Source organism: Pseudophryne corroboree, chromosome 8, assembly GCF_028390025.1.
Source record: "Pseudophryne corroboree isolate aPseCor3 chromosome 8, aPseCor3.hap2, whole genome shotgun sequence".
Taxonomy (NCBI): Eukaryota; Metazoa; Chordata; class Amphibia; order Anura; family Myobatrachidae; genus Pseudophryne; species Pseudophryne corroboree.
Genome location: NC_086451.1, coordinates 54,016,336 through 54,020,848, shown reverse-complemented (window position 1 = coordinate 54,020,848; position 4,513 = coordinate 54,016,336). Strand labels below are relative to the sequence as shown.

General features: G+C 42.8%; 1 long non-coding RNA gene across 1 annotated transcript; it reads left to right on the top strand.

The window, feature by feature from the left end:
• The first annotated feature begins 2,336 nt into the window (after nucleotides 1-2,336).
• LOC134947480 (uncharacterized) lies at nucleotides 2,337-4,082 on the top strand. The gene is made up of 3 exons (XR_010182569.1): nucleotides 2,337-2,408; nucleotides 2,485-2,697; nucleotides 3,315-4,082. It is a non-coding gene; the product is annotated as an uncharacterized LOC134947480 (long non-coding RNA).
• Nucleotides 4,083-4,513: the final 431 nt, after the last annotated feature.

Sequence of the window (4,513 nt, the reverse complement as noted above, 5' to 3'; positions counted from 1 at the left end):
CAAAACACATCACTTGTGTTTGGTGTGTTGTGTGTAGTGGTAGTGGAGGAGTGTGTTTTTTTTTTTTTTTTTATTAGTGTTATTTGTTGTTTGTCATTATTATGTCCCAGTCAGAGCGCGGTGAGTGAGAGGGAGGAGGTGAGGTGGAGGAGGTGAGTGAGGTGGAGGAGGTGAGTGAGGGGGAGGAGGTTAGTGAGGTGGAGGAGGGTGAGGTTGCTGCTGTGGCCTCGAGTGATAGTGACAGTGATGGTGGTGTTGCTCCGCAGCCACGCACCACTACCAAGACGGGCAGAAATGTTAAATTTAGCTATACGGAAAATATGGCTTTGGTGCATGAGTTGATGCGCCATCATCGCCAGCTGTTTGGGCATAATGCGGCCAAGGTGCCTTCGCACAGGAAAACTGTTCAGTGGGGGAAGGTAGTAGCGGCAGTAAACAGCGAGGGTGTGGTGAAGAGGACCGAGGACACGTGTCGGAAGAGATTCTATGACATCAAGCGATGTGTCAAGCAGTGGCGGAACTAGCGAGCGGTGGGCCCAGGTGCGACAAAATGCTTTGGGCCCCCCATCCCATCCAAGTCCACCCCCTCACCCCTGGAGAGGATCTGGTGAGGGGGACCTGCTCAGGGCCAGGGAAATGGATACCTAGCAACAGTGCCGTAACTAGACATTTTAGCACTGTGTGCAAGAAACGGCATCGGAGCCCCACACCTGCATGTAAAACGGGCAGTGCGCGCCGTAGGCGTGCGCAAAAATATATATAGTGGCGTGGCTTCGTGGGGAAGGGGTGTGGCCACAAAATAATACCAATTCATAAAACGGTGCACAGTAGTCTCCATTATTCAAATTACGCCGCACAGTAGCACCACTACACCAGGTAGAGACGTGGCTTCGTGGGGAAGGGGTAAGGCAGGCAGTCCCCCATTTTTACACATTGTGGCAGGCAGTCCCCCTTTTTGTACATGGAAAAAAAGAAAGACAGAAAGAAAAAAAGAAAGAAAGAAAGAATTATACTTACCCTCTCCGTTGGCTCATGCTCCTCGGTGCAGCTTCTGGTCACGATTCTCGGGCAGGAGAGAAGGAGGAGGAGGGAGGTGGAGGAGGGAGCCGCAGCAGTGCTGTGTTATTGGTGGAGGCGCTGCTGCTGCTGCCCCTCTGCTTCACTATAGGCTGTTCTCGGAAGACAGCCTATAGTGAAGCAGAGGGACAGCAGCAGCAGCGCCTCAACCAGTAGTAAAGCGCTGCTGCGGCTCCCTCCTCCACCTCCCTCCTCCTCATTCTCCTCCATACCGCTGCACTCCTCTCCTCTCTGTCCGGGCGGCTGTGTGCTGCGGGCAGCGGTTGCCCCGCAGCATACAGCGGCATGTAATGAGTCAGTTTGACTCATTACATGCTTTGGGCCCCTGGACAGTGGCGGGCCCCAGTGCAATGCACTGGTTGCACTGGCGGTAGTTCCGCCTCTGGTTTCAAGGCCAAGATGGCAAAGGAGGCTAAGTCAGCCAGGCAAACAGGGAGTGGCCATCCCTTTATAGCGTCTTATCGGGAGTGGGAGGAACCTGTGCGGACCCTTATTCCGCATGAAATTGTTGGTGCGACTAATGTGCGGGATTCGGATCGTCCTAGGCATGATGGTGAGTAATTTGTTTAAAATATGTTATATCTGCATATGTGTTTATGTCTAATTAGTATTTTTAAAATTATATTGTATTGTTAATATATTTTTATGTTATAAATTGATTAGATATTTGTGTTTGTTTTTGAATGATTTTGTGTTTGTATAGTGAGGTGTTAGGTAGTAATGGGTTTTTTTATATTATTATTTTGCTTGGTCCATTTTGTAAGTTGTAAATTATCGCATACATGGCTTCGTTTGTAAAAGGACATTAGTTACGTGTGAGTCACGTGTTTAGAATGTAATTTTTTTATTTTTTTTTATTTGTTAAATGTATGTTGTATTTTACTTGTCTTTGTGGGCAATATGTTAGTGTAGATGGCTAAGTATTGTATGTTTACTTTATATTCACTTTGCAATTTTTTTGGTTTTTAAAATTTAAATGTCATATTTTCATATTAATGTAATACTCAAAAATATATGGTAACACATGGGTGTATATTCAGCTGTTGGCCATGGAAAATTATACTACTTGGCTATGTTTTTTTCTTTGGAAATGGAACCTCATTAGCCTTTTCACAAACAATGAAGCAACCCATTTTTAAATAATTTATTGGCAGAAAGTGTACTCATAATGGTAATCATATGGCCACACCACTAAATGTTGCTGCTTACAAAAGTACACACTGTAATTAAAGGTCATAAACACTAATTTATCATTTTTACAGTACGAAAGCAAGCCACCACTTCCAGAACACAAGCAACACTGTCAAGAGTTGTGGATGCTGGCGATACAGGTAACGCAAAATTGACACCAGTTAATGTGCCCACCACAAAATTTACAGTCAATCGAATGTTAGCATTAATCCATAGGAACTTCAACATCGCATCACAGTCCACAAAGACGTCCTTCACAGGGGTCTGGTAGCCACACGAGCAGGCCTACCAAGAGACGTCGTCCTGATGTCGCACCAACACCAGCATTAAGCCCACCCCCACATCATATTTCCACTGTGTTGCCTCAGCCACCAGAATACATTTTGGAGAGTACTCACTCATCGGATCCACATTCCCCTCAGCTGTCTGGTGAGTAAACACAAAACAAAAATTACAAGTAACATACTTACACACTGTTTTTGCACACAAAATACACATCAGCAAAATAAAAATAAAAATCCTAGTACTTATCCACAGCAGCAAGCACATGGCTTTCAAAATAAAAATTACCCAATCTCCACTATAAAAGTTGCGCAAATTTAGAGTGTTCTCTTGTGCCTTGCTTACAGTAGTATTGTGTTGTCATTATGTATTTGAATAGGAAAAAATTGCGCTTCAGGTAGATTCACACCCTTTCACAATGGTGATAGAATTCATATTGTCATTTACTGTTTGATATTTTAATGCAAGTACGATATGGCGGATTACAAATCTTTTTTTTTCATGGGGTAAACTTTGTACCTCTGTGTGTTTGTTTCGTAAGTGTGGTCTCTGTCAAACATGTGTCCACTTTTGTTTTGATGTAAATTTTTTCATCATAGAAACCTACATAATTGCCCTTTTTGATTGTGTATACGAGTCTTGGTGAACATCCTAATTTCCTTTTGAAAAATGTTTGACAAACAAGTCTAGAAAGTTAAACTAAATAATAAAGCCAACATAATTTAACTAAATTCTCAAATGTTGTCCCCTGAAACCCCATACAGAACCAGACATCATGCCCCCGGAAGCCCAGCAGGAATCTGAACAACAGGAAACATACACCCTCCATCTGCAAGCAATAGACGTTAACCAACCTACCACGCCTCAGGAAAGTACCCAGCCACCCCAAATGTCACCACACCCACAATTGAGACAAAAAAAACCCCGCAACAACCTGACCCATCATTTTGGGTAACATGGAACCAACAACAGGCACAGAATATTGATTGCCTACGCACACACACCCAATACCTAGCCAGTCTGCCCCATCATCTTCCGAGACTGTGTAGAAACACAAGCAGGCTCAATGTCCAGCTATGCAGAGTCGCAAACAGTATGGAGCAGATGAGAGCAGATAACAGCCAACTTATTGTTACCTTTCAGCGCATAATGGATGAGCAACACCGCCATCAACAAGCCCTTATTCAGTTAATACAAAATAATCAAATTATATCAGAAACCATGTCCCGCATCATAGACAACAACACAACAGCCACAACACAACTTACCGCAACCCTGGCTAACCTCAGTCAAAATATTAATTTGTTGGCACAACACCAACAAGGTTCCAGCTCAGGGACCAACACACCTACACAGACCCCAATTTCATCACCAGTTCGAAGATCAAGCCGAACCCGCTCCACTGTCCAAACCAAACCCACGTCAGCCACCAAAGAACAGCCTAAGAAATAACCAACCCTGCATCTGGAGACACATTGTTCACAATCCTAGGCCTACAAAATAGCACTTATTTGAAATGAAAACACATGTTGTACAGTAATAAATGTGAGAAATGATTGATGTGCAATGTGTTATGTGAAAAAAACTGTCAGTGGAACAGGATAATTAATTGAGTTATCACTCACATGTGTTGGGACTATTCTAGCATCATTACTAACATGAAGGTTTACCACATCACAGCCATAATTATGTGTAAACAATTTGGTAAGGTTGGTGTTAGGCAATGTATGTTTGACTAATTGGCACACATTACTCAATGTCCATTATGTTGTGGTAATGAGGTTACATATTTCAAACACAGCTTCAGAAGAAAGTCTACACACAACAAACACAAACAATAGGCTAAACAAAAATGGTTGTTAGGGCATACTAATTTATTATGTAGTATTGTGGCAAACATTACCTGCGAATTGGAAAAACCAACTTTTAACATTATAAACACATAATTACTAACAAAAATCTA